The sequence below is a fragment of the Schistocerca nitens genome, chromosome 5, assembly GCF_023898315.1.
Source record: "Schistocerca nitens isolate TAMUIC-IGC-003100 chromosome 5, iqSchNite1.1, whole genome shotgun sequence".
Classification (NCBI taxonomy): domain Eukaryota; kingdom Metazoa; phylum Arthropoda; class Insecta; order Orthoptera; family Acrididae; genus Schistocerca; species Schistocerca nitens.
Genome location: NC_064618.1, coordinates 266,729,517 through 266,742,183, shown reverse-complemented (window position 1 = coordinate 266,742,183; position 12,667 = coordinate 266,729,517).

Sequence of the window (12,667 nt, the reverse complement as noted above, 5' to 3'; positions counted from 1 at the left end):
ACGATTCGAAATGATCTCAAATGGAATGTTCAGATTACACAAGTAACGGGTAAGGCGAACTCTAGATTGCGGTTTATTGGTAGAATCCTGAAGCGATGCAATCCTTCAAAAAAGGAAATAGCTTACAATACGTTAGTTCGTCCAGGATTAGAGTATTGTTCGTCTGTATGGGACCGTTACCAGTTGGGTCGCATTCAAGAGATTGAGAAGGTCCAAAGAAGAGCGGCAAGATTCGTGACTGGTACCTTTATCCATCGCGAGAGCGTTACAAATCTCATATAAAGTTTGAAGTGGGACATACTTGCAGGTAGACGACGCGCTAAACAGGAGGGGCTGCTCACTAAGTTCTGAAATCCAATCTTCGCCGAAGATGTAGAGCATATATTATTACAATCAACTTTCAAATCGCGTAACGTAATAATTCAAAGATAAGGGAAATGAGAGCTCCTACTGAGGCGTTCAGACGGTCGTTTTTCCCTCGCGCGATCCGCGAGTGGAACAGAAGGGGGAAATATGACTTTGGCGCGAATTGTGCCCTCCGCCACACACCGCTTGGTGGTTAGCGGAGTATGTATGTAGATGTAGATGTAGATTGGTATTTGGATAACTCACCCCTGCCCAGTCCCTATTATCAGGCTGATTTCTTTCGTCCTGTGCTCAGTACCAATACCTTCAATGCAGATTCGACAGATGTCAGTTTCACTTGTCGCGTCTATTGTTCTGTTGCCTGACGCCGCATCGCTCTTCCACGTCGTCACGTGCCGTTTCCTTATAGATTACCGGCGGCAACTTCAAGGGACGCCGGTCAGTTTGTAGCCGCCTGGCGACTGCTGACGTAGATGAAGATGCATACGCGGCGAGACCTCCTGGACGCGCATTGACCCCGCGTGGGCAGAAAGGCCGCGCCAACTCTTAACTGGCCCACCCGCCGATCGGCCTGATGGATCGCCGCTGGAGGCCGCGCGCTGCGAGCGGCGCGGGCGTCGCCGGGACACCACGGGGACTGCGCGATGGAGGAGCGACTGAGCCAGCGCCAAGTTACCGCTCGGAAACACACGCTGAAAGATCTGGGTTCCGTCTTTTATAAAAATTTTATGTGCATTTTCTTTATAGTTACACTTCAAAGAAGACTACTGAGGTACATTTCTACGCGACATCCGAATATTGTAATAATACTAACGTCAACTAAAATGAAACTATTGTATTGTAAACGATGTATGTCTCTGACGGGCTCTATAAAGCGGTCGCTGACTGCACGGCCAGAGCCAAAGATACTGCTTCTGGCCTGCGATTGTAATGTTGGAGTTAGAGAGCGTTTGGCGCACAGCGCGGAGTGAATAAGTCTGTGAGCGAAAGAGGATAAAAGAGACACTTTTTTGTAGCGTGAGCCGGCCGTGGTAGCCGAGCGGTTCTAGGCGCTTCAGTCTGGAACCAGGCGACCGCTACGGTCGCAGGTTCGAATCTTGCCTCGGGCATGGATGTGTGTGATGTCCTTATGTTGGTTAGGTTTAAGTAGTTCTAAGTTCTAGGGGACTGATGACCTCAGATTCTGAGTCCCATAGTGCTCAGAGCTATTTGAACCATTTTTTGTAGTGTGATCTGTAAAGCCCCCAAGTGTTGGATTGCAATGTAGGAATTTTCTGATACCAAAATTTTACACCGCACGTAAAACAGGTAGTTAAAAGTGATGAGTGATTTTATAATAGAATGTAAAGTGAAATGAAGAAATGTAATGTTAACTGGACAAGATAGGATTAGTGGACTGATATTACAAAGAAGCTTTACGAGTGCATGTATTTATTGGAAACGTAAACATCGAAGCAGAAGTCTTCTCGCAGTTACGGCAAAGAAGTTAATTACATTACTATTTTCCTTTTGCCAGGCAGTTAGTGTAAATGAGCTGGCTGATAATTGGTAGCAGTGAGTTCTATGTTGAATAACAACAGAATGTACGGAAACAGATTTGATGTATTGGCTAGTGAGATATTTCCCTTTTGTAATGTTTCTAAGATCTGTTAATACAGGTATACCTAATTGATGATTTGTCTTTATGCTTTTTAGTGATGTTACATAATACATTCCATTAGAATTACTGATAGCTTTGGGAGAGCCAGCCATGGCAAAACTACCATCTGGTGAGCAAGAATATAATAAAGTCAGTCCCAAGGAAAGCAGATATAAACAGGTGTGAAGTTTACCGATCTAACAGTTTAATATGTCACGGCTGCAAAATACTAAGACGAATTCATTACTGACGAATGGAGACACTGGTAGAAGCCGACCTGGGGAAGATCAGTTTAGATTCCGTAGAAATGCTGGAACACTTGAGGCAATACTGGACCTACGACTTACCTTAGAAGATAGATTTAGGAAATGAAAACCTATGTTTCTAACAATTCTAGACTTACAGAAAGCTTTTTGACAATTTTGACTGGAATACTCTCTTTCAAATTCTGATCGGTCAAATACAGGGACAGAAAGGCTATTTACAATTTGTATAGAAACCAGATGGCAGTTATAAGATAGCTTTTGACAATATTGGCTGAAATACTCTCTTTCAACTTATGAAGGTGGCAGAGGTAAAATATAGGGAGCGAAAGGCTATTTACAATTTGTACAGAAACCAGATGGCAGTTATAAGAGTCGAGGGGCATGAAAGGGAAGCAGTGGTTGTGAAGGCAGTGAGACAGGTTTGTAGCCTATCCCCCATTGTTATTCAATCTGTATACTGAGCAAGCAGTAAAGGAAACAAAAGAAAAATTGGGAGTAGGAATTAAAATCCATGGACAATAAATAAAAACTTCGATGTTTGCCGATGACATTGCAATTCTGTCAGACAGCAAAGGACCTGGAAAAGCAGTTGATCGGAGTGGACAGTGTCTTGAAAGGAGAGTATGAGATGAACATCAACAAAAGCAAAACGAATATAATGGAATTTAGTCGAATTAAATCAGGTGATTCTAAGGGAATTAGGTTAGGAAATCAGACACTTAAAGTATCAGATGAGTTTTGCTATTTGGGGAGAAAAATACCTGATGATGGTTGAAGTAGAGAGAATATAAAATGTAGACTGGATATGGCAAGGATAGCGTTTCTGAAGAAGAAAAGTTTGTTAACATCGAGTATAGATTTATGTGCCAGGAAGTTTTTTTCTGGACGCTATGGAGTGTAGCCCTGCATGGAAGTGAATCATGGACGATAAATAGTTTAGACAAGAAGAGAATTAAAGCTTTCGAAATATGGTGCTACTGAAGAATGCTGAAGATCACATAGGTTGATAACGTAACTAATGAGGAGGTACTGAATAGAATTGGGGAGAGGAGGAATTTGTTGCACAACTGGACTAGAAGAAGGGATCGCTCAGTACGACATATACTGAGGCATCAAGGAATAACAAATTTAGTATTGGAGGGCAGCGTGGAGGGTAGAAATCGTAGAGGGGGACCAAGAGATGAATACACTAAGCAGATTCAGAAGGATGTAGGTGGCTGTAGGTACTGGGAGATGAAGAAGTTTTGCACGGGATAGAGTAGCATGGAGAGCTACATCAAACTAATCTCTGGGCTGAATACCGCAACAACAACAATAACAACAACAACATAATAATTGCTGTAAAAATCTCTGTGTTTGTGACTACATCAGCAGAGAAAGGTTTTCATTCAGTAAATAGGATGTAATTTTTCGGAGTAATGTAGTTTGAATTGTCAGATGTTTTGAGAAGCAGAACTTAACTTCGAATACAACTTCATCATTGAAAAAGTCTGTGTTAGTAATTGACCAAAATCACTACCGCTTCCCTATCCAGGTCACACGTTTTTAAAAGACATTCAAATTTTCTTAAATGTATACATTTATCAGCCAAAAGAATTTCACCTATACTTCAAAGTACTACGGCCAACATTGCAGACCGCTGAGCCCGTAGCTAGTATATTTTATTCTTCTTCACGAGAGAGGAGATTATAACGCGATTCACCGTTGCTCTTTAAAAGTAAAACAATTTTATTTATTTGTTATCTGCACGGGGACCAAAGTTATCAGTTTTGAACAGGACCAGGGGTTTCAGTACCTAAGGGGCTGAATCTATTTTGCAATGACTGTATTTTTCTATTGGTATTGTATTGCCCAATCAGGTCGTATAAAGTTTTGCTAACAATAACACAGAATAAGCGCCGGTCGCGGTGGTCTCGCGGTTCTAGGCGCTCAGTCCGGAACCGCGTGACTGCTATGGTCGCAGGTTCGAATCCTGCCTCGGGCATGGATGTGTGTGATGTCCTTAGTTAGGTTTAAGTAGTTCTAAGTTCTAGGGGACTGATGACCACAGATGTTAAGTCCCATAGTGCTCAGAGCCATTTGAACCATTTTTTTGAACAGAATAAGCACACCACTTGCCATTATAACACGTCTCACGATAACTCCGGTTTTGTGTGCATTCCCTGTTCAGGCGTTCATTTAAGTATTTACATAATTTATAAAGATCATTACGTACTAACAAGTGGTGAAAATAAAACATTTGCGTAACTTTGGAAATATATAGCAGAACCAGTAAAGCTATAAATATACCGGTGCACAGTGAAAATCTGGTACAAAGAAGAACTACCAGAACGTTGAACATTGGACTACAGCTATAGTTCTAAACAACTGTACCGGAATTTCCCTTTTGAGTATCACATATAACCCTATGTCAAGAATTCTGTAAAATCGTTGTAAAGATCAACCTGAAATAAAATTAGGAGAATGCTAAGGAGGATTTAGACTCTGAGAAAGCTGTCCATAACAGATAATAATTATTACAAAAGAAGACGAAAACAACAATTAATAACGTTTGTATATTTCAAGAAAGCTTATGATTGCATCCACAGATCTTCAGAATTTCGGTCTTCAAATCTAAAGTAAAGTTCAGACGAGAAATTTCTGAGCCATTCACTATTAAAGCAGGGTTAAGACAGGGAGATGGTTTATTGGCATTGCTTTTCAGCCGTGTTTTGGAGTACGTGATGAGGGAATGTTACAAGGAAAATCCCAAGAACATAAGAAATGGAACAAAGAAAGGCCATATAAACTTAAATTGCTTGGGTGTAGCAGATGAATTAACGTTGCTAGCTAATAACATTAAAGAAGCCACAAATCAAATAACAAGCCTACAAAACATAGCATAAAAAATAAAAATCCAGGTATCATTCAAAGAAACAGATAATGGTAGGAGATCCACTAGTAATCAACCACATAACACTATCACCGAGTTTCATAGCTTCTTCTTTTTTGTTAAATTTACCCCCATGACCAGAAAAGGAGAAGCTATGAAACTCAATGATGTATGGACTGTGGCGCTACAGAATCGATGAGATAATTTTATCTTTGACGTACTATAAGCGATAGTTATATTTTATCCTTGACAAGTTTCATCTCTGCTATCACATGAAATCCTGACCACGCCCAGTTTCCACGGTATTTATGCCGTTCATTGACATCCGACTTGTCAGTCGGCAAGACTCAGCACAACCAGGAGCACCTCCGAAGTGCATTTCTTTTGGAGTGACCCTCGTACTCCAAGGTACTGTGATTCATCTGTCAGCAGTCACCAATTCGTTAACTCCTTGCACATTGTCTGGAGTGTGTGCAGTACGAGGCCTGCCGCTACGAGGACAATCCTCAATATTGCCGTGCCCGCTTTCATCGCGTAACCTGCTTGCCCACCGACTAACTGTACTGCGATCGACAGCAGCATCTCCATACACTTTTTGAACCTTTTGTGCATGTTTCCCACTGTCTCGTTTTCACAGCACATGAATTCTACGATAGCATGTTGCTTCCGACGAACGTCAAGTGTAACAGCCATCTTGAAGACATGCTGTGATGGCGCCACTCACGGGAACAGGCTGAACTAAGTTTGAAAACAAGCGGGAAGGACGTATCAACACATTGTATAACTTTCACACATGCAGAATGAAAATTGTATTTTTACAAAAATAGTGTGCATTTCTTTTGGAGTGACCCTCGTAAATATTCAGGCCTCAAGCAGAATGACAACATCAAACAAACAGTAGGAAAAGCAGATGCCATACTGAGATTCAAAAGAAGAATCTCAATAAAATGAAATTCATCCATGAAAGAAATGGATCACAAGGCGCTTTCCAGGCGGGACAGGTACACGAGGTAGAGAAGTTCCAACGAAGAGCGGCGTGTTTCGTTACGGAATCGTTTAGTGAGCTCGAGACAGTTAAAAGAAAGTCGGCTTCACGGAGAGGTTTACTATTGAAATTTCGAGAGAGCACTGTTCGGGATGAGGTGGACAACATGTTGCTTACTCCCATATATATATCTCGCCACATGACCACAACGAGAAAATTAGAGAAATTGGAGCTAATACAGGGGCTTACCCGACAATCATTCTTCTCACGCGCCATTCGCGCGTGGAACAGACGAAGTTGGGGGTGGGGGAGGGGGGAGGAGGGTCAGCTAGTGGTACCAGAAGTACCCTCCGCCACGCAGCGTCAGGTGGCTTGCAGACTATCGAAGTAGATGCTGCCACTACTGGACGATCACTACTACTATTGTGCAGATGTCTCCGCCACATGGATAGCGGAATTCAGGAGACAGCCAAGCGCAGATGGTCTAATTACCTCCATCTTACGACGTATGTAAATGACATTGTCTACTCTTTGTTCCGGTTCTACACGCAGCATTCCAGGACTCGTCCCACGAATGTACCTGCCGAAGTAGATCAGCGTCTCTGAAACCATAGCTCCATGATGTTCCTCTTTATCCTCTGCTTTCTTTTCCGACACTCCTGTTAGCGTTGCTGCCAGGATTTATGATGTGGCTGATCCAAAAATTCTTTCTTCCTGGTAAAGTCCACTTCCTTCAAGGAAACCTTATCTATTATGTCATAGTCTGCTTTATCTCAGTATTGTGGAGATTCCTGTTGTCATCTAATTCTATGTGGCACTCTCACAGCACATAATCCATATTGCCTTCTCAACTACACTCGCATGTGTTACTGGGACTTGGGTCTATACTTTTCAGGTAACTCGGGTACGGTCCGTGTCCAGTTAAGTAGTGTACCGTTTCCCTTGAAGGCTCCATGTAACCTCAAGAAAGTCACTCATTCACATTGGCGGGGACGGAGACTGTAAACAGATCTCCCTGGTGTTGCTGTGGGTACTGTTAAAATTCCGCGTGTATTAGCACCACAAACCTGAACGCTACGTACGGTGGTATGACTGATCCGTTGCATGAACTGGGCATTTCAAGACTCATTACGTTCAGTGGTCCATGTAGACTTCAGCAAATATAGAGTTGTAGAAGTAGATGCCCGGTTTCCACTTGAATAAACGCATTTAATATTTGTTGCCCACGCTAGGTGGAGAGAGTGAAAATGATGGAACGTTGTCGCTTCGCGAAAGTGTAATACATTGATACAACAGGTAAACAGCCTTTTATACCTTCGCTGTCATAGGATTAGATGCTGTCAGCTTCCAAACTATGGTTGTGAAGTTGCCTCCTAGAACCGTGATCGTGGATGGTTTGTGTCTTGTGCTTCTCATCGAATTAACAGCATTTATACTTCACCGTAATCAGTGTGTCACCACCACTTACGTCGTACCTTGCATTTCTGCATCAGTATTCGTGTCAATCCCGCCTTCATGTCCCATCCGAATTAATAGTTTAAACCTTTATATTATCGCGCCGCCGTCGGTTACCAAAGTTCTTCTTGTCTTTGCTGCCGTCTGGTTATCATAATCTCCTGTAAGACAACTTCGCATCATGACACAGACAACTACCTACCATCAAAATCAGTTACGCTTCTTTTCCACGTCCCCTTCCTCCACTGTGATATGGAGCAGCATTATCCTGTTCTATACAAGTTTTCCCAATCCCAGTTGCTTAGATATTTTTTCTCACTTAAGACCACAGGAGCTGGACCTCTGTCTGTGTTGCAATAGGTCTGCGCTGCACTATCATTCACTGCTGCCACTTCGTATGGAACGGTAAACGAGTTTTCAACTCTGTGTGACAAAATTATTGTAATTAAACAGATCTGACCAAATAACTGTTTACAGAAGCACATAGTGTCACTGAGTAGAAACGTATGGACTGACACTGAATACACAAACGCTATGGACTGTTACTGAATACACATATGACTACAAGACATATCTAAGCACAACGGAGTTAATTTAGTGTTATTTAAACAAAAAACACACACGTAAACGTTTGTGGCTGCATTGATGACAACCAAATCTTAAACATTCTTTGCAGCATTGTGGAGTTACCGAACAACTGGCACTCACCTGTAGGCACAATGCTGCTCACAGCGCTCTTCAAATCAGAACATAAGGCTGAAAGTGTTGTAACCAATAGTCGTATAATGGACTAACGTGCTCTTGAATACGTGATTACCAAAACGTTCACATCATTCTAATGCAAATCATCTTTACTAACTCTCTAGGCATAATAGCTTAATATTCAAACAGATAGTTGGTTTTAATAGAAAAAAGAATCGAAGTTGCGGACATAGCGGTACATAATGAAAAACGCGAAACAAAATCTTTAATACAGGATAATAAAACACAAGAGGAAAATACGAATGTAGCATTCACAAGCAAAAAAAATTGTACTCTAATTACTTTATAATTAATGGTTCATATGTTCATGCCACCTATCATCTCAGACCCTTTTGGCCCCAGGAGAAAGCATTCAGGACCAAGGGAAACATGTAACCAAATCTGACAATGTACAGGGTGATAATAATTAAAGTTAAACTTTCAAAACGCCGTAGAAATAACGCCACTGGTCAGAATGACGCCAAACAGCAACGGAATATGATCGGAGAAAGGGGAATCGTATGGCAGAAGAAAAAAAATTGTGTTCAAATTGATCAGTAAATGGCACTGTATGTGTCAGAAAACGTAAATGAAAACACCTGTCATGCGCATGACCCATTGAAGTTGGTATAAACACGCCGGGACCGAGCGAACTGGCGCAGTGGCTATCACACTGGACTCGCATTCGGGAGGGCGACGGTTCAATCCTGCGTCCGGCCATCCTGATTAGGTTTTCCGTGGCTTCCCTAAATCGCTCCAGGCAAATGCCCGGATGGTTCCTCTGACAAGGCATGACCGACTTCCTTCCCCATTCTTCCCTAATCCGATGACACCGATGACCTCGCTGTTTGGTCTCTTTCCCCAAATCAACCCAAACAAGCCGGGTACTCGGCTTTTCCTCCTTTCGCGTCTGCGACGTCCGCCATGACTGTCTCAATGCAGGATCGCGCTCTGCTTGGAAAGCTTTATTACAAGATTGATTGTGCACACGTCGCTGTGCAGAAGTTCTGGACACTGAAGGGTTTGAAGAAAAGCATTGGTCCGATGACTACCGTGGGTCTGGAAGAAACGATTCGGAAACTCGAAAATATAGGTTCTTTTGGGGTGCAACATGATAGAGGGAGGAAACGAATTGATTCGACATCAGTGGAAGAGTGGCCACAGCAGTGAGGAGGAGACGCGTGGTTGGGTGCAAACGTGTAGTGCGCGGAGAATTGCCTGAACATTGGACATACCCGTGAGCACGGTGCGTAAAATCGTACGAAACATCCTTCATTGCCATATTTTTTCGAAGAGACAGGTGCTTCCGATCCTGTTACCTATACCATCACCGGTAAGCGCTATGAACGTCTTTTGCACAACCACGTCATTCCAGCTCTCGAACAGCGTGGATGTGTGGACGGGATCATTTTTATGGAGGATGGCGCACCTTCACACACTGCAAATCCAGTTAAGCAGCTGCTGAAGCGCCATTTCGGAAATGGAATTATCAGCCGACATTTCCCTACAGCCTCGCCGTCCCGATCACCTGATCTTAATCCGTATAACTTCTGGCTGTGGGGCTATCTGAAAGATGAGTTTATTGCTCCAACTGCAAACTTGGCTTCACTTGAAGGCACGCATTGCGCAACACATTCTGAATGTGAGCCCGGGGAACACTTCGATCAGTTGTGGAACATGCTGTTTCTCGATTTCAACTTGTTGCAAAAAACGGTGGCCCGCATACTCAACATGTTTTGCGCCAGTTACACGGAAATTAACAATTTGATTATGATTGATGCTTTTTATGAGGTTTTTGGCCACAGGACATTTAAAAACCGATGTTACTGATGCCTTTATGCGGCTTTTGGCCTCAGGACAATTAAAACCGATGTGATTGATGCTTTTTATGTGGATTTTTGCCATAGGACCATTAAAAACTGGTGTGACCGATGCTTTTTATGTGACTTTGGGCCCTAGGACAGTTAAAAACCCATGTGACTGATGCTTTTTATGCGGCTTTTGGCCCCAGGACAATTAAAAACCGATGTGAATGATCCTTTTTATGCAGTTTTTGGCCTCAGGACAATTAGAAAACGATGTGATTGATCCTTTTTATGCGGTTTTTGGCCTTAGGACAATTAGAAACCGGTGTGATTGATGCTTTCTATGCTATTTTTGGTATCAGGCCAATTAAAAACCGATTTTTCCCATCCGATGTGATATGATCTTGCCGTGATGAATGGGCTTACGCAACTAACCGTATCACACCTGTACACCCATGCACACTGAGTAGTACAGTTTGTTTAGTGTCAAACGTACACCTTAGGCATTGTTATATGATTCATTTGTCATTTCTAGTCGACCACTATTAAATAATGATGCTTACAGTGCCATGTATTGCTACATTTTTTAACTATTTATTTTTCTTCTGCCATACCTTTTCCCGCTTCTCCGATAATATTCCGTTGCAATTTGACGCCATTCTGACCAGTGGCGTTATTTTTACAGCGGTTTGAAAGTTTAACTTTAATCATAATCTCCATGTATATTTTTCACAGAGATTGTATATTACAAAAACGGAATTAACAATAGAAATAACACGAAATATAATATACATATAATTTTACGAAATGATCCTTCGGAGTGTCACATTATACGTATACCCGCCATGAAGGGCTCGATTTCCCACAATAAAATAAATATAAATACACCTCGAAGTAAACACAAGTCCGTTATCGTATGAGAGAGCGTTATCTCGCAAAACCCAGATTCTGGCCTTATCACTACCTGGGGCTTACTGATTAATACTTGAGGCTCACATGGCATGCTAAATCACGAGTTCCCCAGAATTTCTTCCCCAGGAGGCTACTAGCTCACAATAATAGCGTTTGACTCACACAAAGGAACGTCGCAAGAAGCTCAACCAACGTCTTGACACGTTAATTTACCGTACCCTATATGTACGGAAACACATAAAACAATTCATCTCAAAGCATTTGTCAAATAATTGAATAGAGTTATATTAAAACTGAGAAATGCATGGCTCTGAAGAAGCTTCACTCAAGAGCACATCGTAGTTCTCAGTTTCATGAATTAAATTATGGAATTGATTCCAATAATTAAAATGAGATGAGATGAGCAATGACAAAAGTGAATATCGAGTTAATTCTCTCTTTTTCTCTAGGCGCAAGCAACTTATCATCCGTGGTAGTCCGACAGCAGCGGCGGCAAGGTCAGCTGTATCACAGGCAGCGTCTTCAACTCAAATGTCTCCATTCGTGTTTCTACGAATCTGTCTGCTGGCCTTGGAGGAGGTTACGTTCACCCCGTCATAGTGAAACATGTTGTCATTATGAGGTGTAAACACCATATCGAAGACGGCGAGCGCAGTGTATCGACTTTCGTGATTCGTTAAAGACGCCTAAACTGCTATAGCCCCAGACGAATTACAGGAGCATTTCATTATAGACTTGTTTTGTGATGTCCAAACTAGTGTCAATATAAATGAGTTAACTTCACCGTCAGATAGGCTTACATATTGTGTCGGATTACAAGAGTTGGGAAGATTTTGTTTAATTTGTGTTTGCAAAGGATTTCTAAATTTCGGTTCCTTTAAGCTGTGCTATGCTTTGGGCGCTTTTGCCTCTTTCTGCTGTCATCTGTATCACACGTTTCTGCATTGTAAATGTAGTTTGTGGGTGTGTCCGAAAAAAATTAGGTCATGGCTGACGACATCGTACCCAACCAGTGTGTCCAGACTCACGAAACGTAAGTTGAAGGTCACAGCATGACGTAGAGATAATTCCGCCAATTAGTTTAATATTTTTCACGGTGTGGAAAGTAAGTGTCAGATGAGAAATGTTAACGTGACATTGCATTTTACTCATATAAAGAACCATTTTCAAACATGATCAACTCAGTGTAGTCACTCGAAATAGGTATTCGACGAAGAAGCTCTTTGGCCTCCTATTTTGAGCACAATCGCTGTACCTACAAGAACTCGGAAACTAAAAAAAAAAAAAAAAGGACATTACACACATCCACGCCCGAGGTAGGATCGAACCTGCGACCGTAGCAGCAGCACGATTCTGGACTGAAACGCCTAGAACCGCTCGGCCACCGCGGCCGGCGAGAAGTTAATTTGACATTATTATTTGGCTAGTGACCTCCCTGATGTTTCAGACTGGCACGTTTCTACCTCCCTGTACAGTAATGAATATTTGTATTAACACGCAGCTAATTGTATTCATAGATTTGGCAAAAAAGTGCGCTATTTTCAGATGTCAAACATGTCAAAATATACTAGTGAACATGGATGTATGTATTAAACCGGGGACCTAGAAACGACGTAGAGTCTTCGG